Consider the following 26,000-nt stretch of genomic DNA (forward strand, 5'->3'; position numbering starts at 1 on the left):
CAGGTAGATGACAAGTTTAAGGATAGCCTGGGAATCACAGTAATGCTACCTCAAAAATCAATAAATAAAAGCAAGACAAGAATAACCACAAAGCAGAGCATGGCATCATTTTCTGGACAGGGGAAAGACCAGCTAGCTACTATTTAGAAGGAAATTGCTCAATAATTAGTCAACGTATTTTTATTGAATTCCCATTATGGTGAAGTCACTGAGTAGGAGCTACATGGAATATGGAAATAGCACCATGAGGTTGTTCCTGTATGCAGTGAAATGGAATAGGTATTAAAAAAAGAAAAACTAAAGTGCATACATAGCAATTTGAGGAAATTGACCATACTTGTGGTAAGAATGGAATGTGCTGGAAAAACAACAAAGTGGTAGTTCTTTATCCAGGAGCCAAGGTAGAATTACATAAGAACATTCTAAACTCCAGGTACCTAAGTAGGGTAATAATTTTTTTAGCAATATAATTAAATCGTGGTAATAGCAATTCATGTAATCTCATATTGGACAGTTCACTAAGTGCTTTGGTCACTTTTATCTTCTCTAAGAATGTTAAAATTCATGAGTTTTAAATTCCCTCATAACATTATGAGTCTAAGATTCTAAGGTATTCTGAGCAATAATAATAGAAATAAAAGTAATTATCCCTGATCTAATTACAGTGTAATTAGGAAGCAGATGATGTTAGAGGGCTAATGGGCTGCTGCTGATTTCCCTACCTGCTGATGCTGGAGCCTGTAGGATGAGTTCACAAATGGATTTTGAGTTTGAATTAGCACAGTGATTACTAGACATTGTTATTCAGTCCCCCACTGTCTGTTAAGTAGCATTCAATTAATCATATGAAATGCTGACTCATAGGTTACGAAGTCTTCATTTAGATATGTCCATGCAAGTCAGAGTCACTGAAATGATTAATCAAATGTGTGCTTACATAATAGAGCATATAGGAAATGGAAGAGCCCACTTGGCTTAATGCAATCCTTTATGGATTTTGCATCATTCACTGGAGATGCTATAGCCATGTTCACACAGCACCGATATCCTTCTATTGATTCAGCTAGAATAATTTTGAAGGATCCATAAGATTCTATCTGTAAACAAAATCTAACTCTAGGGATAAAACAGTACAATGTATCACCTGAAGCTTTGAGGTAGAAAATCTAGTAATTATATACTAAGTTAATAAGCAAAATAGTGTATGCTCAGGTCAAGTCTTCCAGAAATGTCAGCATATGTGGGGAGCTTTCTGAAATATTCCTTGTCAGTCCTGTGACAGACATTTTACAAATTGCCATAAGACATGGTTTGTCATTGAAGTCATAGACTTGCTCATTTCATTTAAAGTAGTTTTTATAAGTCTTCTAGTCAAAGCACTGTGACTTAACATTCCAGCTTTCTCTGTGGACCGGCAGTGAGACTCCCTTTCTGTTCTTATCTGTTGCTAAGATAAGGAAGTAGGTGTATAGAACATTCAATTGACTGGAGTGAATATTTCCAACTGTAGATGATGACACATGAAAGGAGGGTGACTAATTCAAATGGAGTAAGATATTACCTGAACCACTTCAATAATCTCCTTGACCATCATCCTCCCTTTCCCCACTTTCAAGAATTGTTCTGAGAAAGTATTTTTCTCTGTCATAGCCATAAATAATTGATTTCTGATGTTTAATTAGAAAAACTATATAGTCTACAAAGGGCCCCACTGGAAGAAGTAAATGAGTTTCATGAAGAAAAACAAGCTGTATTTTTTTCTTCTCAACTTAAAACTATCCATTTTAGAAAGAACTTTTACATAATCATTACCTTAAAATATAGCTTTCATTTTTTCCCTTTGCCACAAGAAGTATCCTTTGTTTTCCAAAACTCATAGAGATTAGTCATGCTTTCTCCCCATCTCATAATAACACATTTATCTTGGGGTATGCTTTCCCAGGGTCAATAGAATAAAGACAATGTGTTAGGCCTTTCACCCCATGGGAATACAACCTCAGTCAGAAAATAATAACTTTCCTAGTCCCGGGCTATAAGGAAAATATATCTAGTTAAATAAAAAATGTCCAGAGCCACCTTGTAAATGTCCAGATCAATCACTTTTACCATGCCTTGGGTATTGAAAAATTCATGAGAGTAGCTGACCCTGGTCTCTTGATCCCTTAAAATACAATTTTCTTTATTGGTAAGCTAGTGTTTGGTCTATCAGATGTAGATGTGTCCATCCATACAATAAAACTGTTACCATATGATTTTTGTCTACATGTGTAGTTCAAATCTTTGATTAACAACATGAAATTGTAGGTCTTCGATCTCTTTAAAATTAGAATCCAGACCAGTCTGCCTATATAAATATACCTTGAAGAGTATTATACTAACAGCTACAAACCACAAAAGAAAGAAAGCAAGGCTGCGGTATGTAGTTTAGTGATAGAGTGACTGTCTAACATGAGAAACTCAGAGCTCAATCTTCAGTACCAATAAGCACACCTAGCTGTTGATTTCTGCATGGCAACACATTGTGTTTGATGGCAGATAAAGCATTGAGTTGAGTACTTACAAACTGGTAAAAAAAATAGTTTTCATTTCACTTGCTGATTACATTAAAATGACAGAGTAGTAAAAATGACAGATATATTTTGCTGTGTTTTATCCAGAACAGTATACTCTGTGTGTGTGTGTGTGTGTGTGTGTGTGTGTGTGTGTGTGTGTGTGTGTGTGTGTGTGTGTAGGGTGGAAGGGTGTGGGAGGGTAGGGTTGTAGAGAAAGTATATTTTAGACAAACTGCCCAAGTTCCCATCTCCATGTTTGACAATTAGGACTTTAATGTAAGATTTTGTCAAAGGTATTTCAGTTTCTAATGAGATGATCATGTGGTTTTGTTTTATTTTGTTTTTATTTCCTTTCAGATTGTTTTTGTGGTGGATTAATTACATTGAAAGGTTTTCATATGTTAAACCATCCCCTCATCTTTGGAATGAAGTCCACCTGATCATGGTGGATAATCGTGTTGATGTGTTCTTGGATTTGGACTGTGAGTATTTTATTGAGTATTTTTTTAATCAATGTTCATGATGGAAATTGGTCTTTAATCCTCCTTCTTTGTTGAGTCTTTGTATACGTTGAGTACCTCGGTAACCGTGGCCTAATAAAATAAATTGGGTAATGTTCCTTCTATTTCTGTTTTGTGGTATCATTTAAGGAGTATTGTACTAGCTCTTCTTTGAAAGTCTGGGAGAATTATGTACTAAAACCAACTGGCACTGAGTGCTTTTTTGTTTTGGTTGTTGTTTTTGGTTGGGAGATTTTTAAAGACTACTTCTATTTCCTTAGGTGTTATAGATCTATTTAAGTTGTTTATCTTATCTTGATTTAACTTTGGTAAGGGATATTTTTGAGAAAATTGCCCATTTCTTTTAGATTTTCCAATTCTGTGGGATACAGGGTTTTGAAATATGACCTAGTGATTTTTTGGATTTCCTCAGTGTCTGTTATTTTTATATGTCCCCTTTTGTTTCTTATTTTGTTAATTTGGATACTCTGTCTCTACCTTTTAGTTAGTTTGATTAGGGTTTGTCTTTCTTGTTAATTTTCTCAAAAAAAATCCCAGCCCTTTATTAATTCTTTGTGTTGCTCTCTTTGTTTCTATTTTATTGACTTCAGTCCTCAGTTTGATTATTTCCTACCTCCTACTCTTCTTGGAAGTGTTTACTTCATTTTGTTCTAGAGCTCATATTTTTGCTATTAGGTTGCTACTTTGAGATCTCTCTAGTTTCTTTATGAAGGCACCTAGTGATATGAACTTTCTTCTCAACACCAATTTCATTGTATGCCATAAGTTTGGGAAAAAAGATGGAAAGATCTCCCATGTTCATGGAGTAGTAGGATTAACATAGCACAATGTTCATCTTACCAATCTACAGATTCAGCACAATTCCATACCAACATAATTCTTAACAGAACTTGAAAGAACATTACTCAACTTCATCTGGAAAAGCAAAAAACAAAACAAAAACAAAAAACAATCCTGTACAATAAAGGACCTTCTGCAGGTACCACCATCCCTGATTTACATAGCTGTAGCACACCCCTTAGTACTGCAGAGCTGTACTGATAAAAACCACATGATACTGGCATAAGAGCAGGAGGTTGATCAATGCATGAACCTAGTCCAGTATTAATATGAGAAGATGTGCCTAGTCTAGCTGCAACTTGATATCCCACTACTGGCTGATATAGAGGAACAATCTGAACTTTTAGGAGAGGAAGGAAAAAGGAATAGATGCTGGGGTAGTGGAGAGTTTGGGAGACGGGAGCGAGAGGAGGGGACAAAGGGAGGGTAAACTGTGATTGGACTAGGGGAAAATTTTAATTCATTAATAAAGAAAGAAAGAATTCAATGTAATTATTTTGGCCTAAAGTAATCACTTTAATTTGCCTGAGTCAAGAACCTATAAAAGACTGGATGTATCTGAAGAGTCAAAGTTCTTTTTACTTGAATAATACTTGAATTCAAATAGAAAGTGTTTTTAAGCCTGAAAAACAACAAAGTATACAGGGCTCAGCTAAATAAATAAAGACAGAACTTAGTGGTCCTGAGTTCAATAGCTTCGAATCTTAGTTTCTCTCCCTTCAAAGTGCCAAAGACACCTGTTTTAGTTTTCAGTTGCGACAAGTTCACCTTAAGTAATAGCTCCACTGACTTCTGACCTTCAGCGTTTGTCTTCTCAGTTTGGTATTGCTTTCAGTCATTACATCCAAATGGTTTTATTTCTCCTCTGGTGCTGTGTTCAATTGTTGCTGTTACATCTATGACTTAAATAATCCTTGAAACTACCCAAGTTTTGACCCACAATTTTGTTGTGGGGGTTTAATCTGTATTTTAGTACAAAAGAAAAATTCCAAATATTAAAAAGGAAATTGGTTTATGTTTTAACCACACTTATCTTCCAACAACTTTTGGATCTTAATCCAATAACTATGTCTGCCTTGTGACTTTTGGTACTCCAGTTCATTTGTGTCTTGAAATTAGAACAGAAAAGCATCCCTTTAATCACGAGAAGTGTGGCTCATTTTAAAACTAGGATCAAAACGATTGCATGGTCCTCAAGCAGGACAGTAAACAGAACTGGAGATGTTAATTCTGAGAGTACAGGGGACACCATTAGATGAGCCCAAACAAGTACAGAGCACGTTTACAAACACCATGAGCACCTGACAGCAGGCAGAAAGACAGCCACCCTGACTTCTCAGTCTCCTCCTCTTCTCACACCTTTGTATTTGGGGAATGAAAATGTGGCTTGGTGCTTTAAATTGCTTGCTGCTTCTGTACAAGACCAGAACTCAGTTTCCAGGCCCCTTGTTGAATGGGCCACAACTGTAATGACTCCATCTCAATTGGATTCAAAAGTCCTCCTCTAGCTTCCATAGGCATTCTCATGCTTCCAGGTGCAAGCATGTGTGCGCACACACACACACACACACACCAATAAAAAAATTTTAAAGTCTTTAAAAATAAACGTGCTTTGCCGAGAGACTGTGACAAAAGTGGGACTTGTTGAAACTGCTGGAGAAGCAATTTGGATTGTTTCCCATTCTTGTTTCTACCAGAGGCTGTACCACTGCCCTGGAAGACAGACACTGGACGTTGTTTCTTCAATTTTCAGCAGCAATGCAAAATGAACCAAAGAAAAGAAACTCAAAATTATTGCTTTCTTGAAGCCTGCTTCTGGGAACTAATTTTCTATGTTGCTTTCTGAAAACAAGCACATATTGTTTAGTGTGTGCAAAATTTCTAAACAATGACCATTGACCCCATTTTGATACACTAAAATCATAATGCAGCATGACATGTGAATCTGAAGTCAGCCAGTCACCCCTTTACAGTAATCAAACATTTTCTGATTGCATGGAAGCCCTGCTCCACAAAAGGAAACACATTCCTGACACCGTATGGGTGTCCAAGAACCTGTAGATAAATTTCATAGTCAAATGTCCTAGGGAAGAACCTAGTACTATTATGCCAGTATTAAGCTGACTCACACGGCATATTACTGCATCTCTCAAATTTCATCAGAGATGCTTCTTCCTTCCCCATTTGGTGATTAACAGAAAGACCCACAGCTGGTAAAATAGTGAGAACAAAAATATGCAGAATTCCTGTTTTAAATGAGATATCTAGGTCACACCCATTCTCCCAAGGTTCAGGGATCATTGGGGAAGCAAGGATGAGAAAAGTACGGGCTTTAGAGATGGAAGATGAGTTAAACATTAAGGACACAACCAGGCAGTTGCACATGTAAACTCACAGCAATGTGACAACACACACAAGACTTATTCATGCCAGACAAAAGACCCAGCAGGATGGGGTAGGGAGTCATGAAGTCTCACCCCCAGCTAAATCTGTTGCCAAACTGATAGATATTGGAAGAGAAGAGACAGTTTTCTTTAAGGGTGTGGCTCCTCGAAATATCAACTTGCTCCAGTGGAGGCCAATAAATTGGACTCTGGTTTATTTTGTTTTGGATAGTTTTTTTTTTGGACACAATGTTGGCTGAGTAAGAAAGTTGATGCACATCTTAGAGGACTTGGAGTGGGTGAATATGATCAAAATATATGAAATTCTCAGAGTTCAGCTTTAAAAGAATGAGAATGAAATAAATTATATTGTGTATATCAAAAGCAAAAAAAAGGTTACTTGCATGTTGTAAAATACCTGAAGGAAAACATTCATTCTAATTTCTACCACTCAGTTAAGATTTCTTAAGGCATTGCTTGAGTCACTATAAATTTCCCTTCAGATCTGTTTTTGTTTAGCTTTGTTTTCTTTATCCTGGCAATCTTCATACAAGTAGCAAAGAACAATGGTATTATTTATTGTTTTCGTTTCTCCATAGTTTAAAAACCCTAAAGATTCTTACCAAAACAGACAGAAAACTTTAAGAAATTTTTGAAGAATAAGAAAATGCAAAGAATATTTGACCAATTTACTACATATAAATATATAAGTATGTTATATATATATATGTCAGAATATTCTATATGTGTAATTTTCATTGATATAAATTTGTAACACAGCACCGTACCAATAATTTCTCACTGCACAGAGAGAAAAATTTGTCATGGTACTGAATCAGGAAAGAGATAGTAAAGGAGTGGTGGCAGGTAAATATACTCAGAATACATTGATGGAATTAGCTAACACCATGAAAATACTACATTTAAAAATAGTTTTAATGAAGCCCTGTGAGATATTAGAATCTACCAATTGGACCAGACATGGTGGTGCACATTCATAATCCCACCCTTAGGAGGCAGAGATAGAAAGATCATGAACTTTTGAAACAAACCTGGGTTGCATAGTTTTTACCAGACTAGTTGTGATCACATAGGAAGACTCTGTCTCAAAAAAAAAAAAAAGAGAGAGAAGGGAAAGGGAGAGAGGGAGGGAGGGAGGGCGGTAGGGAGGGAGGGCGGTAGGGAGGGAGGGAGGGAGGGAGGGAAGGAGGGAGGGCGGTAGGGAGGGAGGGAGGGAGGTTCTCTCCCCTCAGTAGAGAGAAAGGGGAAATGAGTGATTTTGTCCTCTCAGTAGAACACATTGGTCTAGCTATTATCTCACAGGTTATTGACTTTATCCTCCCACCACTCCTTAACTCAACTTCTCACTTTTAATTTGTTTACTAATCTCTAGCTGGTTTGTTGTTCCCTTGTTTGGATGTTTATATCTGGCATTTCTGAAAAACTGAAGCTAATTACAAATCACAAAAGTTACTATGATCTGTGAAATTGGGTTTACCTTGCTGCACCATCTCCCTTTTAATATAATTTAAATACTCCCTCAGTTAAGCATACATGCTGCTCAAGACTTTGACTGCCTTTCCTGTGATTTTCACTCCTGTAAATTAAGGGACTCCCTAGCTCAGCTTTACTAGACAAATAATGGATTTTAAGTGTAACCTTTCACCACTTATAGACCATCTCCTTTCAACTTTCAAAAAATGTCATATTCACTTATCATAGCTTTTACTTCAGGATCTGAAACAAATAATTTGTTCTGATTGTTGACTTTTAAAGATCTCTTTGCCATGCACTGTGCAAATCTCTTTTCCTGCTTTGCTAGTGTTTGCATATATTACTTTTGTTCACTGAGTCACTGGGAAGTATTATAATTGCAAAAATGATTAATTCAGTGAAATCCTATGGCTAGAAAGGAGGATTGACGTTGATCATTAATTTATATGATCCTGTTTATCCTTATGATTGATTCAGTTTATATCTTGTGGGCCTAGGGATTTTCCTTTTCAAATTTTCATATGTTCTATTAACTGACTGGTATGTATATGAAAATGTTTGTGTATGTGTTTCAATTGTCATTCATGATTTAGAAAGTAGAACAATATGACCTTGATTCTCTTGCATGTCCATAATTTTCTTATCCACACAAAAGGATGATTTAATAGTAGTTCCGTGGGGTTTCATTCTTAATTTGTTTATCACGTTACTAGAAACTGAAATATATTCTTTTGATGCCCTATGGTATGCATGTAAGTGTATGTTGATGATGGCAGTCAGGATTTCCTTTCCTTATGCACCAATGTCATCTTGAAAGGAAATGTCCCTATGAATGGGCAGATGTGTCAGTTGATAGACTGACAGCTGAACAAGCATGGACTTCTGAGTTTGAATTCCCAGCCCCTACTTAAAATGCTTCCATATGCACCTGCAACCTCAGTGCTGGGTAGGCAGAAATAGGATGATTCCTGGGGTTTGCTAGTCAGCCAGATTTGTAAATTTCAAAGCTGTGGCTTCAGTGAAAGACCCTTTCACTGGGAAAGGAAAAGAAGGGGAGTGACTGAGACAATCATCCAATGTTGACCTCTATCCTCTACATAAATGTGCTTATGTGAGTGTACATACCCCACACATACACATGCACACATGCATAGAAACATGACCACGTGCACGCATGCACACACGCAGATTCACGCACACACACACACACACACACACACACACACACCTACACCAGTTACACACCCAGAAACTGAAAAGAGAATGTGTCATTCACTAATGGATGTAGGAACATTTCAATTAGGCTCTCTGTATTCTCAGCATATAGTTGAACAATAGTTATATGATTTACTTAGAAATATCCAAAACATTCCTGTTTTAGCTGTTATTTTAGTTTCTATTCCTATCAAGGCGACAATTATAGGGCAGTATCCAACAAGATAGTCTAGTAATTTTTACAAATTTAAATTGGAAATGCATGTGTTTTGATTCTGAAAGAAGTATTATTTATAACTGACAGCTTCAGAAAATAAATTAGTTGAAAAACCTTCAAACAGCACTGTGGACAGATTTTATACAGATGTGTCCAAAATAAATCACAGTATACTTCATGTGCACACATGTTCACACACAAGCACTTACATACACTATCCTTCACAATTTCATTACACATTCCTACCCCTTTATTCACAAAGACAGAGTGAAAACACTAAGGAATGCTGAGAGCAGAGTTCTTCCCTAGGGCAGAGTACCCAAATTAGTTATCCAATACCAAATTCAGCCTGGAATATATGTCTACAAGTAATGTTAGCATGTTTCTATTACATATTTGGAAATAAAAACATATATGCAACAAGAATTAAATTTAAAAACCATAAAATTGAAAGAGCAAGAGGGGGAATACATGGGAGGGTTTGAAGGTAAGGAAAAAGAATACAGATAAATAAAACAATTATATTATATTATAACCTCAAAATTGTTCAATAAAACAGAGAAACTAGGAGGGAAATGGTCCCTTTTCTATTAGTTTCTTACCACAGGCAAGTTATCTACCTTGCTGAGTACCACTGTTCCCATCTGTAAAAAGGAAATAAAATTGAACTTAAGAAACTCAGGAAATTCAGAAAGGGCATGGATTTGGATGGGAACAAAGTTGGGGGAAGCTTTTGGAGTAATTAAAGGAGGGAAAATTTTAATCAGAAATATTATATGAAAAAGAATATCTTCCTTAAAAGGAAAACTTAAGACTGAATATGTAGCAAAGTGGTACAGTATTAAACTAGCATGGAGTTTGAACCCTGCTAACACAAACCCACACACATGTATATGTACATAGGCATGTATTTATTGTGTTTATATGTGTATGTGTATATTATACTACTGGGAATAAGTGCAATAGTGCAGTTTCTCAACATACAGCATTTAAAGCATGAATAAATCCTGCTGTTTTTATTGTTTCCCATGGGTTATCTCATCGTGAAAAAGAAGATTCTGATGTTGTAGTGGCTTTCTACTAGCACTAATTTTTGTCAATTCACATCTGATCATGTGCTTTGCTGATATCAAGAAGGTAGTTGAGAGCAAAGCTCTACCTCTACATGTTAAGTTCAAACCACAGCTCCAAAATGACTGAGTATCATTTTGCTGCTCAGGGCAAGGTGAATGCAAAAACAAATAAAGCCAAAATGATCAACAGATATGCACACAGAAAGATACAAATAAATTGGTCATAAACTGACAAAGTGATCTGATAGAATTATCTAGAAAAATATAAGCAGTCTATAGGAGCCACCAAGCTAAAAATATATAGAGAGAGATAAAAAGGAAGAAAGCTATATGCATGAGAACCGTTCTGTAGCTCTTTTCCCAGAATGTCTTGCCAGCCATTTACTGTTAAAGTCCTTTACCAAGCTTGATCTGTCCAATCATTTTCTGTGTTAATACCTGTCTCAAGACCTATCATTTAATCCAGGAATCATGGCTATTGCTTTGGCATGCTCTTCTTGACTCCGAGGACACCTTGGAAGAGACACTGTTCCTTGACATGTCAAGGTTTCTGTAACTTGATGATTTTAGGACAGCTCTGTGAAATGTAATACATGCTTACTTAATAAATGATTTCTTTTCATGTTCCTTCTTATGAATATTGATAGGTTCTGTAATTTGTCAGTACAATGGCTCATAATACTCATTCTCAGTAAATCCTTGATTCTAGGACGTCATTGTTTCAACCACATATCCACTCCATCGAAACACTATCATTTTGGTATTGGTCTCATGAGGATAGAAAGTGTTTGTCTACATGACTCAGACATCGATTTATAAGCTAAGAATTTCAACTCTTCCCATTTTCTTGGTGACAATATCCCAGATACACCTGTCATTTCTTGATAGAATGCAATTTGGCAAATTTTAAGTAATGTGCAATGACCTTGCCTAAAAGCTAAACAAATTCACTATCTACTTTCCAATAAGCACCCTGTTGATTACTTTTAAGCTTTTCAAATGCCCAAAGTTTCCTTGTGCTTTTATTCCAGACTGATTAGCTGTTGTCACAAATGTTACTTTTAGTAAAAGAAAAATCAATAAACGAAGAGATGGGAAACCTGGGCTAGCAATTTCCCTCAAGAATATTGTTTTATAATCTTAACATGAATTAATGGGGGAAGAAGCATTTTTCACTGTAGAATGATGGAGATGTGAACTAAAAGAAAGATTTTGAAGATATCTAAAATGTTCAATGTAGTTGAAACACCGACTTACTTCTCAGTGTTTAACTCTTAACCTTATTTCAAGGGAAGTTGAAATACCACTTCTCCTGAAAGCTTTTTTCAAATGCTTCACTTTTCTGCCATTGATCTTAGTCTACTTTGAAAAGTTACAAAATATTGTCTTTGTTCCTAACAAGTTTGTAGTTCCCTCAAATGATCAACAACAAATAGGTGTCTGAGTGTTTGTGTGTGTGTGTGTGTGTGTGTGTGTTTGCACTTACCAAGAATGTATGAATCATAGAAAGTAAGAAATAAAAAGTACACATCTCTGAGAAAAGCTGCAGATTGGGCTATGTGTGTAACTGACACCCAACAAGGTTTCCTTATGTAGCTATGGCTGGCTGGAAATTAGCAGTGTAGACCAAACTGACCTCAAATTCATAAAGATCTGTCTCTGACTCATGAGGGCTAGGATTAAAGGTGTATACCACCACACCTGACATGAAGATTAATTTTAACTGTGAATTTGAATGAATCATCTTGGGGACACATCTGGGTGTGTCTTTGAGGGAATTTCCAGAAAGTTGTAACTGAGTAGGGAAGACCTCTTGATAACATCATCTCAAGGGATGGAGTACCAGACTGAATAGAAAGAGTTGGGGGAGAAAACCAGGCACAAATATTAATTCTTTGTCTGTCTCTGTCTGTGTGTGTGTATGTCTGTCTCCTCTCTCTCTCTCTCTCTCTCTCTCTCTCTCTCTCTCTCTCTCTCTCTCTCTCTCTCTCTCTCTCTCTCTCCAGCTCTTACCACCATGCTTTTCCTGAAGTGATAATCTGTAATCCATCAAGCTGTGAGCTACAACATAAATTCTTCTTTCCTTAAGGTGTTCTTGCTAAGTATTTTATCACCACAACAAGTAAAATACTATGGTGGTTTGGAAGAAAATGGCCCCCAAATGAAGTAACACTATTAGGAATGCATGGTCTTGTTGGAGTGGGTATGATCTTTTGGAGGAAGTAAGTCACTGAGGAGGCAGGCTTTGAGGTTTCACATATGCTCAAGCCATGGCCAGTGAGACAGTCTACTTCCTGATGCCTTCTGTACAAGATGTAGTCAGCACCATGCCTGCCTGCAGTCTGTCATGTCCCACCATGATGATAACAGACTAAACCTCTAAAAGTGTAAGCCACCTCAATTAAATGTTTTTCCTTTGTAAAAGTTACCATGATCATGGTGCCTCTTGGTAGTATTAGAAACCCTAATGAAAACAAATAACCATTTCCAAAACTTTGTGAAATGGAAGATAAAATATCAGATAAAATGAGCAAAAGTGTGTTTCATATCCAGAGATAGGTAGTTTCTTAAAACTATTAGCAAACGTCTTGGAATTTTTCAGAACATTACTTATTGCAACCATTAATCCACTCCCTGGCAAACAGTGGTAGTTATAACTATTAACTGTGGCCTGCCTTGTAATAATCTACAACATATTCAAAGTCATGTGCCACTCAAAATAAAAGCTTAGAAAATAATTTTTATTATGAAGGAACTGAAAAGGCAGTACTTATATGACACACTAGGGTATGGCTTTGGAATAAACGATTGATCAAATTCCCCTGAAGAAATGCAGGAAACATTTCATATTACTGGTAAAATCTCATTATAAATGGGGACATGTACAAGATTGCAGATAGATCCATACCTATCGCCATGCATAAAACTTAAGTCCAAATGGATCAAAGACCTCAACATAAATCCAGCCACACTGAACCTCTTAGAAGAGAAAGTGGGAAGTACCCTTGAATAAATTGGCACAGGAGACCACTTCCTGAACATAACACCAGAGACCGACAATTAATAAATGGGACCTCCAAAAACTGAGAAGCTTCTGTTAGGCAAAAGACATAGTCAACAAGGTTAAATGGCAGCCCACAGAATGGGAAAAGATCTTCACCAAACCCACATCAGACAGAGGACTGATTTCCAAAATATACAAAGAACTCAAGAAGCTAGTTACCAAAACACCAAATAATTCAACTAAAAAGTGAAGTATAGTACTAAACAAAGAATTCTCAATAGAGGAATGTAAAACAGCTGAAAGACACTTAAGAAAGTGCTCAACGTTCTTATCCATCAGTTAAATGCAAATAAAAACAACTCTGAGATATTATCTTATACCTGTCAGAATGTCTAAAATCAAAAACACCAATGACAGTTTATTCTGGAGAGGATGTGGAGAAAGGGGAATACTCTTCCACTGCTGGTGGGAGTACAAACTTGTACAGCCACTTTGGAAATCAGTATGGCGGTTTCTCCAGAAAATGGGAACCAGTCTACCTCAAGATCCAGCAATTCTTCTCTTAGGCATATACCCAAAGGATGCACATACATACAACAAGGACATCTGTTCAACTCTGTTCATGGCAGCATTATTTATAATAGCCAGAACCTGGAAGCAACCTAGATGCCCCTCAACTGAAGAACGGATGGAGAAAATGTGGTACATTTACACAATGGAGTACTACTCAGTGGAACAAAACAATGAAATCTTGAAATGTGCAGGTAAATGGATGGAACTAGAAGAAACCATCCTAAAAGAGGTAACTCAGTCACAGAAAGGCAAATATAGTATGTACTCACTTATAAAAGGATTATCAGTCTATAATCCACACCTCTAGAAAAGCTAGGAAACAAAGAGGACCATAAGAGAGACATACATGGTCCCACAGTGAAGCAGAAAGGGACAAGAGCACCTGAACAAACAGGCAGAGGAGAAAAGGAGGTAGGATAAAGAGGAGGGAAGAATAGGAGGGAGAAGAGAACATGAGGGATCAGGAGGATTGAGTAGGGAGACAAATAGAGGAGAGCAAGAAAGAGACACATCAATAGAGGGAGCCACTAGAGACTTAAAGAGAAATCTGGCACTAGAGAATTATACAGAGAAGCAAATGGATGACCCCAATTAGGACCCTAAACAATAGTGGAGAGGCTACCTTAAATGTCCATCCCCTATAATGAGAATGATGAATACCTTAAATGACATCCTAGAGCCTTCATCCAATAGCTGATGGAAGCAGAAGCAGAGATTCACTGCCAAGCACTGAGCCAAACTCCTGGAATCCAGATTCAGAGAGGGAGGAGTGATAAACAAAGGGGTCAAGACCACATTGGGAAAATCTACATAAAAACCTGACCATAGCAAGTGGAAACTCTTGGACCCCAGTCTGACAGCTGGGGAACCAACACAGGACCAAACCAAGCTCCCTGTATGTAGGTGTCAGTTAGGAGTACTGGGCAGTCTATGGGGCCTCTGGCAGTGGAACCCTAACGGAAGGCCTCACCCTCCCTGTGGAGTGGATGGGGAATGGGATGTGGGGATCAGTGGGGGGCATGGGAGGATGGGAGGAAGAAGGAACTGGGATTGATATGTAAAATAAGATTGTTTCTAATTTAAATAAAGTGTGTGTGTGTATGTGTGTGTATGTGTACACGCACGTGCACACACACACAAGCATAGATAGTAATTATGGTAAAATATTACAGGGGCAAGGGGCCAAATGGAACACATTGTCAGGAATAAAGAAAATGGGAAAGGAATACTCTGACCACAGTAATGTGGGAAGTCAATTTGTGCTTTACAAGATGTAAAATGCAAACCTAAGTTTCACTTCTCTTGATCACAGTTGAAACCATGGTATATGGCTAGAGATAGTTTGGTTTTGCTCTTTGGTGATGTAAAAAGATAATAATGATGAGAGAGATTATATAATACATATTATAAGGAGATAATGGGGAATGATTACTGGATTCTATGTGTACTGAAACTTCCCATTCTCACTAGTTTTAACAAAATTATCTGGAAGAAACGAATGTTATACCAGGCAAGGCCTCTCCAATACTGCTGACACAGTGGATACACCCAGCCCCCTTGATCAGAGGTGGGGCAAGGTTTCAAGCAGTCTTTCTTTTACCTGAATCAACAGTTCTTACTTTAACTATGGTGAGGTCATTGGAAAAAACAAAACAGAGCAGCTTGGTTGTAGAGTTTCACAAACTTGTCTAATCAACAAACATATTTATATTAGATGACAGCAAAGAGGAATATTTTCATGATGGTAACAAAAACGGAAACCCACCAGGGATGGAAGGATGGATCAGCAATCAAGAATTCATATTCCACTTACAGAGAATCTGATTGATGTTCCCAGAGTCTAGTCTAATAGCTCACAACCACCTATAACTCCAACTCCAAGGGATGAATTACTCTGACCTCTCTAAGTATAGGCACATATACGCACATACACAGAGACACAGAACTATGTACACATAATTCAGAAAGGAAACCTATTAAAAACACCCCTTTAGTAATAGGAATACTTTATTCCTTATTGTCATACTTTATTCACTTATTTAATTGGGTGAGTCAGATATTAAAATTCCAAATTAAATCATCATTATGCATGGGGTATTATCTTCTAACGCTTTCTGAACTAAATAAGATACAGAGGCAGTTTAAAATTTTTCTTTCCTTTGTGTTGTTATGTGTATTCTTTAACTTTTCTCACACCTCTTCCGACAACTGGGGAGGCAAAGATTTTATTAGCTAAAATGCCTCATTACTCCCAAACTCCAAGACAGGACCAGAATAAACTTATGAAAGAGACCTAGTAAGTGACTTGGCTGGGGAGGCTATTGTGAACACTCACAGAGCTCAGAGCTAAATGAACTCCCAGAAGAAATAGTTGGGACAGGTATGAGTGGTATTCCAGTCCTCTGGGTCAGATTCCAAGCCACAGTGACACATGGTGAATTTCCAACTATATAGCACATAAAAAACTACCAAAGTGACATATACCAAGCATGACATACCAAAGTAGCACTATGTATGACTACCCTTCATTCTATTGATGGTCCACTGTAGAAACAAAGGAAATGTTTAGATGAGAACTACTCCCAGCAATATAAACAGTCGAGGATACCTACCTAGATGTCAAGTCTGCCCCCAGCAAGTGCAATACATGAAACCTGTGTTTTGTTACTATCAGGATGCACAGCCTAGCAACACACATTACATAGCTATAAAATGAATGCCAGAACCTGAAACTCTGCACAGTCAGAGGAGAAAGAAATGCTTGTAGTGTGCTCACTCATAATGACTGCAGCTTTCATAACACATACCCTTGGCTCAGCTTCCCAAAGGAGAAGAGGGTGCTGGGGCTCCTGGGACTCACATTCTTTAAGTCCTTTATCAAGTCTGTCTTGTAACTGACGCGCCTTGTTCCACAAATGTCACCTCTCTTTCTAAGGTTAACCTGGTCAAGCTGCTGGGGCAGAAAATGCATGAAGACTGCAGGCACAAAAGCAAAAGGTGAATAGCCAGGCACCAGGCAAAGAAAACAGGGGAAAAGGTGATGTTGTGCCTGGAGGCCATCAGCTGAGTTAAGAGAGATGCCTTTCTCTGGCTGCTGATACCTCCTGGTCATCATTGTACTCTGGTCGGCGCAGTGTACTTTCCATGTACTGAGGACTCCCAATTGCATGTTTTTCAAAAGTATTAAGTCATTAATTTCCTTATAAGACATCTTTACAGGATGCCTTAAGCCAAAGAATGGTACGGTTGGAGCCAAGGGAATGGAGGCAGAGAAAGAAATAGACTGCAGTGTACCTAAAGAAAATGAGTGTAGATGGATGGATCAGGAGATGGATGCGATTGGTTCAGTGTGTGGCTGTGTATGTGTGTGTAGCAGTATTGACACAGTTTGTATGTGTATGTTGGTGAAGTGATGGGGTAAAGTGTGTGTTGTTGAAGCATGTGTGTGTTGGCACGTTGCAGAGTGCAGTGTGTTGGAGGAGGACAGTGTGTATGTTGTTACAGAGAGTACTGGTGTAGTGTGGAGGATACAGCATGTATGTATTGGTGTGGTTTATGTGTGTTGGTGTAATGTTTACATCTGCTGTATGTTGGTGTATTTGTGTGTGTGTGTGTGTGTGTGCGTGTGTTAGTATATTGGGAGATACAGTGAGGGGATGCAATATGTGTGTTCTTATAGTGCATGTGTGTTGGTGACATGTGTGTGTAGGACAATGTGTGTGATGTAGTTTCTTATAGTATAGTGTATGCATCTATATGTGTGTTGGTGCAGTGTGTATGAGTATGTGTGCACAATGGTATAATGTGTATATATTGATGCAGTGGATATGCATGTATATGTTGTTGCCGTGTGGGTTGTGTTCAGAGTGTGTGAAATAGTGCATCGTGTTTATTGATACTGTGCACGTTTGCTGTTGCAATGTGTGTATATCTGTGTTGGTGCAGGGTATGTATATTCATGTAGGTTGGTGCAGAGGGGGTGTTCAGAGTGTGTGAAATAGTTCAATATGTGTGGCGTTACAATGCGCGTGCATGTGTGTGCATTAGTGCAGTGTGTGGAGGTGGGTGCTGTTCATTTTCTCTTTGTGATTGAAGCAGGAGTGAAGGGGAGAGAGTGGGAGGACAAAGAAGGCGATGAGAGAGGAAATTGTGGTGAAACCACAGCAATTCAGTGCTGCAGAATGTGGAAGAACTTTAAAACATGTATACCTATGTATAATGAAGCTCACAAAAGTCCCACTGTAAAAAGAAGCTTCTTCCTTGTGAGGAGCTGTTCCCGCCAGCCTGGTTCTAGAGCTGCATCAGTCCCAAATAAGCACACAGGAGGCTATAATAATTATGAAGCTGTTGGCCTTGCTTGTTTCTTACTGGCTAGCTCTGACTTAAGTAATTACCCCATAATTGTTAATCTAAGTATTTCTCTTACCGGAGAATAGTTCCAGGTTTCCTACCCCATGGCGGTTACATCTCGAACTCTCCTGTGTTTCTCCTTCCCAGAATCCTCCTGGACTCCTAGCCCCACCTATCTAGATTCCTATTGGCCAGCAGTAATTTATTGACATATACACAGGACTTCCCCAACATCTCCTCTTTTCTGTTTAAACAAAAAGAAAGGTCTTAACTTTAACATAGTCAAATTGTATATAACAGAACAGTTATCAAATAAGAACATAGTTACAATATTTTGTCAACATTTAGCAAGATTTAAAGAAAATATCATCCATCCCATTCTTGTGAGTGTAAAGTTCTATATGTAGCTTATCTTTTATCATAACTAAGGAAAACTATAATTATAACAATCTGTCTTCAACTCCATCAAAGACCACAGAAGGATAATATATAAACACTAGGATTGACAGAGATATCTTACTGCCTGGACAGTCACCCGAACTTCCTCTGTAACATTGGGGCATCCATCTTCAGCCCATAGACCACAATGTATCTGGAACACTTCTCAGCAAAGCAGGAAATTTTAAACTGTCCATCTGCATCAGCAGTCTGTCAGTCACTTTTCTGTGTCCTGCAGAAAGTCTGGTAGACTCTTCCATGAAGCAGGAACCCTGTAAGACCGAGTTCAGCAGTCACTTTCCTGTGGGTCCTGCATGTCCAGATTATACAACAACAGTCAAGCAGTACAGGCAAGAGCAGTTTCTTGCCCAAATGGCTAATCTTGCCATGTTGAAAGCAAACTCCATAATGAGTTTCTTCCATGCCCATCTTCCTCTCAGACATAATTGGTGCTGCCAGGAGCAGACATTTCCCATTGTCAAGAAAAACCCTAAACCATTTTAAATGTCATTTTCTGAAGGTCGTTGAAAGGTTTGAAGAGTATTTATCTGTCTCAAATACATCTCTATATATCTAGAAAACCTAACTTACCTAACTATAAATTCTGACTATTATAAGTAACTATCTATAGTCTGTATTCAATTATGCATTACGTTTTAAAAGATCAGTATAAGCACAATACTTAATCAAGAGGAGAAATATACATATCACAAAATTGACCTTGAATTCTTATCAATAAAGGAAAAACTACCCATAACATAATTCCCCTTTTTACCATTAACAAGAGATCGGCTGTGATCATTAGCCAATTATAAACAATCCCATTTAAATGAAAACAAAGATTTATAAACAAGATGGGAATTAGGACGTCGCTCATTCCAAACTGCTTCCTGCTGGAAGGGGGTGCTGTTCACACCATGGGGATCATGACAAAACTCAGAAACCCATATAAGTCCATATTTTTGGGGTCTGTAAGACTGCATCATCTTAGCTGTTTCAGTTGTTGGAACACCTGATCCACTGCTTCCGGGGGTCTTGGTTCGTCAAACCACAGAAGCCTGGAAGGAATCCTCAGCTTTTCATTTTCTGTGGAAACATAAATTAAAACTCCTTTTCCGAGTAACATATCCTTATACTTAAATTTTGAAGTCAAGGCATTGATAGAAGTTGGATTAATTCAGCAGCATTTATAATCAAGTGTACTTCAGTAGCTGTGTCTTCCTTAGCAATGAAAAAACTGAAAAACACAATAGCGTACAGTATCCAGACTTTCTCTGTATTTTCCATCTTTACGTGGCTTACTTATTTATCTATTATTACTTTATTTATTTTACTTTTATTTATTTTTCTCTGAGACTCCTCTGCCTCTGGAGTAAATCCTACCGGCATGTGCCACCACAACGCCGGCTTTTCTATTTATTTACCACTTTGTCGTTTTATTTTCTCTCTCAGTCTCATGTATATTTTTAAACACACTGTAAACCTTTAGAGATTTTCTTCATCCAAGTCTGACTTTACTGTAAATCTTTACGTTTTTCTGGCCACGTGTCTTCCCAACAGTCCCACAGCTCTTGAGGTGGCGTCATGAGCAGTCTTAATGACATCAGTTGAGAATGATGTGACGTTTCTGGATATCTATAGCAATTTGGATGACATTAGCAATGTAGACAGTGATTACAGAGAAGTCCAATGTGCTGTGCATCCTTCGTTCGCATTATTTCTTTGTTCTTGTCTGTAATCCTGACTCCTTTTGCACATGCACCTCCTCTCATCCACATCCACAGACAAAGAGGGCAAGTTAGCTGCCATCTGCAGCCTCAGCTTGTGACACACCTGCCATTTCGGCTCTACTGAGCTGTTTTGTCTTTGTTTTCCTCTTCTCTCCTCACCCTATTCTGCTGCTTTTCTTAGATGTTTCCTACCTGCTCATCAGGTCTCAGGAAGTCAGTTAAGTAGTCAGATCCAGACTGTTGAGCTCTCCGAACAAGTGCAGCCCATGCCATTTCATCTGATTTCCAAAGTGGTTGTACAAATTGACACTCCCACCAGCAGTGTAGGAGTGTTCCCCTCTCTCCACATCCTCTCCAGCATAAACTGTCATTGATGTTTTTGATTTTAGCCATTCTGACAGGAGTAAGATGGCATCTCAGAGTTGTTTTGATTTGCATTTCCCTGATGGCTAAGGATGTTGAGCACTTTCTTAGCATCTATCAGCCATTTTAGACTCCTCTACTGAGAATTCTCTATTTAGTTTTGTACCCCACTTTTTAATTGGATCCCTTGGTGTTTTGGAGACTTGCTTCTTAAGTTCCTTGTAAAATTTGGAGATCAGCCCCCTGCCAGATGTGGGGTTAGTGAATATCTTTTCCCATTCTGTGGGCTACCTTTTTGTATTGTTGACTGTGTCCTTTGCCTTACAGAAGCTTCTCAGTTTCAAGAGGAGTTTCAGGAGGTCCCATGTATTAATTGTCGATCTCAGTGTCTGTGCTACTGGTGTTATGTTCAGGAAGCAGTCTCCTGTACCAAGTTGTTCAAGGGTACCTCCACTTTCTTTTCTAAGAGGTTCAGTGTGGCTAGATTTATGTTGAGGACATTGATTCATTTGGACTTGAGTTTTATACATGGCGATAGACATGGATCTATCTGCAATCTTCTACATGCCAGCATCCAGTTATGCCATCACCATTTGTTGAAATTGTTTCCTTTTTCCATTGTTTAGTTTCTTTGTCAAAAATCAAGTGTTCATAGGTGTGTGGATTAATATTAGGGTTTTCAGTTCGATTCCATTGGTCTACCTGTCTATTTTGCCAATACCAATCTGTTTTCAGGACGATAGCTCTATAAAGGAGCTTGAAGTTAGGGATGGTGATGCCTCTGGAAGTTCCTTTATGGTATAGGATTGTTTTGGCTATCCTGGGTCTTTTGTTCTTCCATATAAAGTTGATAATTGTTCTTTCAAGGTCTGTGAAGAATTATGCCGGCATTTTGGTGGGGATTGCTTTGAATCTGTAGATTGCTCTTGGCAAGATTGCCATTTTTACTATGTTGATCTTACCTACCCAAGGGCATAGGAGATCTTTCCACTTTCAGGTATCTTCTTTAATTTCTTTCTTTAAAGACTCAAAGTTCTTGCTACACAGGTCTTTCACTTGTTTGGTTAGCATTTGTGGCTCTTGTAAAGGGTGATGTTTCTCTGATTTCTTTCTCATTTCATTTATCATCTGTATATAGTAGGGCTACTGATTTTTTGAGTTAATATTGTATCCTGCCACTTTGCTGTATTGCCCTTATTTTTAAAATAGGAAAATAGAAGCAGAATGTAGAGCTCTTTTAGGACTTTGGAGTTGATAAAGGATGTATTTTGAAAGTTTACATCATTGTCGATACTGTATACTAAATCCAAATAATGAATTGCCCATTGTACTAACTTCGTGCCTGTTACTTCACAGCATTTGTTTTTCGCTTGCTTTGGGTCCAGTTGCCTAAAAGGAGATTAGAATTTAACAACTGAGATAAGCATCCACTCAAATAAGGAGAGTTGTGCAGTAAAAGGGGAAGATGAGGAGGGAACAATACAATGGCCCCATTAGTGTTCCTGTACCCTGCTGTCTGACCCACAGGTGAATCTGAAGTGCAAATTAGCCTGATAGTGGTCCGCATCACAGGCAGGAGAGAATCAACTCTGCCAATCAACCACTCATTGGACAAGTCAATTCTAAAGTGCTTTTTTCTCTGATTCAACAGGCATCACATCTCCAGGTTCCCAAGAGAAACCCACATGGAGATCAGGGCCTAAGAAACAAAAGACTATGTAACGTATAACTGAGACTTGAAAAGTAACTTCATTTTCATTTTTAAATGTTTATTTTTATGCAGTTGAATATATTATAGTGACTACGAATGTGTTCTCATTTTGAAATATTATATAGCCATTTGAGATGCCAAGTCTAAGAAAGAAAGATATTTTTGTCAGAATAAAGTTTTTTTCACATCTAATTATCAATTAATACAAACTTTAGTGGTGTATGGATTCAGTTTTCCTAGTCATTTCATAAAAGCAGAAATAATAGATATGGGAATACAATTGTTGAATTGGAATCTGAGTGTATCATAACAGCCCTGTGCATTCAGGGTCCAATAAAACAGCATCAGTTATATACAGTGAACACAGAGTTGTCTCAGAGGCTATTGTATGTGATTAAGCACATTTATTTGATTTCCATGTCTTCATCATGATTTTGTACAAACTGTGATATACTCAGAAATTAACCTCACTATGTGTCAGTGTTCCCATCCAAACAGTAGGAATAATTGTACTTGTCTCAAAGGACTGATGGTTCTTTGCAATTAAATGAGATATGATACATAACACATTCAGAATCTTGAACAATTAGAGCCTTCAAGTTCCAAAGCAAGTACAATTGAAAGTGAAATGTATTGTCTACCAAATGAGGTGGGGCTTGGGTATGAAAAGCTAGTCTTTAAGAAAAGAAAATCTTATCTGAGGGGTGAGGTGAAAGCACACACCTTTAATGCCAGCATTCTCAAAACAGGGGCAGGCAAATCTCTATGAGTTGAAGGTCATCCTGTTCTACAAACCAGTTCCAGGACAGCCAGGGCTATACAGAGAAACCTTGTCTCAGAAAGAAAAAAATCTTGTATGTGTGTACATAGTGTTTGTCTATGTATGTTCTGTGTGTGCATACACACACATGTGCCACAGAGCACATATGCAGGTAAGAGAAAACTGCATGATTTCAAACATACCTTCTACCATCTTCTACCATATTTGAGGCAGTCTTTTATTTGTTTCTTTGTACACCAGACTAGATGTCCTGCAAGCTTCTAGGAAAATTCGTTTTTATGCCTGTCTTCCACAATAAGAGCTGAAGTTAGAGATTTAATAACCAGCTTTGTTTGTGTTATGGACATCTAAACCCAAGTCTTCATGCTCAGGCAGTGGCAAATCTAGTACCCAGAGAGTCATCTCCCCAACTCATAGAATTTTGAGGTCAATATGGCAATCTTCTAATGAAGTCACAGACCTGGCCAACTTGTTAAGCTGTCAGAGACTATGATATAATCACTCGTTTATTTATTTCACTAGGATTACATATAGGAACCAGCAAACGTGACCTGTGTTGCACACTTTATTTAAATTTTAGTTTTATTTCTCAGAGTTGTCTGAATATGTACTATCAATGTATTTAGATAGAAACTCTTAAAAGATAAGTGATAATAAATAGATCAAGTAAAATTTGAATTTGGATTTGACACTCTTGATAGAAATTGAAAATGTATACTTATTAGAGGAGAGAAAATAGAACAGCTAGAAATCAGGGAACTGGGGCATAATCAAGAAACCTAGGATCAGGAACTGAAAAAACGATTCAGCAGGTACAAAAAACTTGCAGCAAAAGCTTGAGGAGCTGTGTTTGGTTCCTGGAGCCCATGCCAAAAGGTCAGATGTGGTGGCATGTGTCTGTCACCCCTCTATTCCTAAACACATTAGTGGCAAACACAGGAGAACTGATCAGAAGTCCATGGAGTATTTCAGAAGCCTGAAGTGTGTAGTCTGGTGAAGAAAACAAGAGAGACCTGCCTCAAAAGAAAGGAAAGAAGCAGCTCCCAAACTGTGTCCTGTGACCTACACACACACATGCTTGGCATACATGCAGACACATAGAATATTAATAATTAAAATGATAAATCTGGGCATAGTTATAACTCAACTCATTTCAAAACTCATATGAATAGCCAGATAGAGTAGCTCACTCTAGTAATTCTAGAATTAGGAGACAGAAACAGGAAGTTTAAGATAATAGTGAATTCTAGGACAGCCTGGGTCACAGAAGGAGACCTTGCCTTAAACAAAGAAAAGCAAAACCCTCCAGACAAGTTTTATAAGCTGAACCCATTTTTGTTTCAGAAATGAGAAATGCAAGCAAGGGTGAAACCCCGGTCAGAAGGCAACGAAGCATTCAGTCATGAGGTAATGTCATTTTAAGCATTGGAATCCAATCTTTGTTTTGTATGCGTTATCAGAAGGTAAATTTTGTTAGTAGAGTTTAAATACTGAAGGAAATGTTAAAGCAATATGCTAATTCCAGGTAGACTTTTCAAGGCAGATCAGGACTATGCAGAGAACATGACCCAGTGTAGCAAACACATTAGTGGAAATATTAAATCTGGGCATCTGGTTCAAATTAATTTCAGTAGCTAGAGAACAGCATCAATTACCTTCTAAAATGGATTTAACTCTATTAGTGTGGAATGCAGAAAGACCAAGTATTATTTACTTCAGTGGACTTAGATAACCTCAGCTGCAGAGCATCTCAACTCTACCCAAGCATGGCTGCCATTGTTCAGAAAACCTGGCTCAGAACTCAAAAGTGGGGGAACTGTTTATGCATGTGGTATAGTACAAGAGAACAAGGCATTGAAAAACTGCGCTGTTAATCAAGAGACTTTGTGTCCTTGTGGGAACAGTTCTCACACATCACTTTGCAAAGTGATTGTGTGAGATCACGAGACATGTTAGAAGACATGCTGGCATGCCTGTGATCCCAACTCTCGGTGTACAGCAAATGACTTCCTATTCCTCACTTTTCCTGTCTGCAGAAAGGCCTGCTGTGGAATTTGCACAAGAGAACACATGTGCTGCTAAGCATGGTGTTTGCAGCACTGCTAGGCCTCCGTGACTATTAGGATACTAAGCCATTTTCTGGTGACATGCTCATTACCCATTATTCTCTTGTTGTGTTTTCTTACTTTTTCATGTTTTCAGCCTAATCACTGAAAAAATGGGAGGGGGCAAATTCCATCAGAGGATATGTTGAATAATTTTCTATTTCTGCACTGTTTAAACTGCTATGCAGTATGCAGAAGTTTTTGGTTGGTCCTTGGTGAAATACAGAGGCATCAGTATTAGGAGCATTAGCATTCATTATGTATTTCTTCTGTGGGACCTGTGCTAAGGGTTTACATGCTTGAACTCCTTTAATCTTCACACACAGTCCTGAAATGTAAGCACTCTATGAATGAAATATATTTTGATGAATTACAAGAATACCTTTGTCATTGCCATAGCAACAGAGGTCTGGAAATATAAATCCAATTTTAGAAACCATAATCACCATTGTGTCCTCTTTTTCTGTCTCATTTTTAACATGCTGTTGAAGGCATTTATAAATCACATAAATAAAGACATATAAATGTTAATCATGCTTATTGACTCCCAAAATTGAAAGCAGACATTCTAGTGTCAAAACTCTCAAAAATACTGTTGATCATTTTATAAATAAAGGTACATACACATAACTTGGAAGTTCTTTATACT

Source organism: Mesocricetus auratus, unplaced genomic scaffold (genome assembly GCF_017639785.1).
Source record: "Mesocricetus auratus isolate SY011 unplaced genomic scaffold, BCM_Maur_2.0 Super-Scaffold_100013, whole genome shotgun sequence".
Taxonomy (NCBI): Eukaryota; Metazoa; Chordata; class Mammalia; order Rodentia; family Cricetidae; genus Mesocricetus; species Mesocricetus auratus.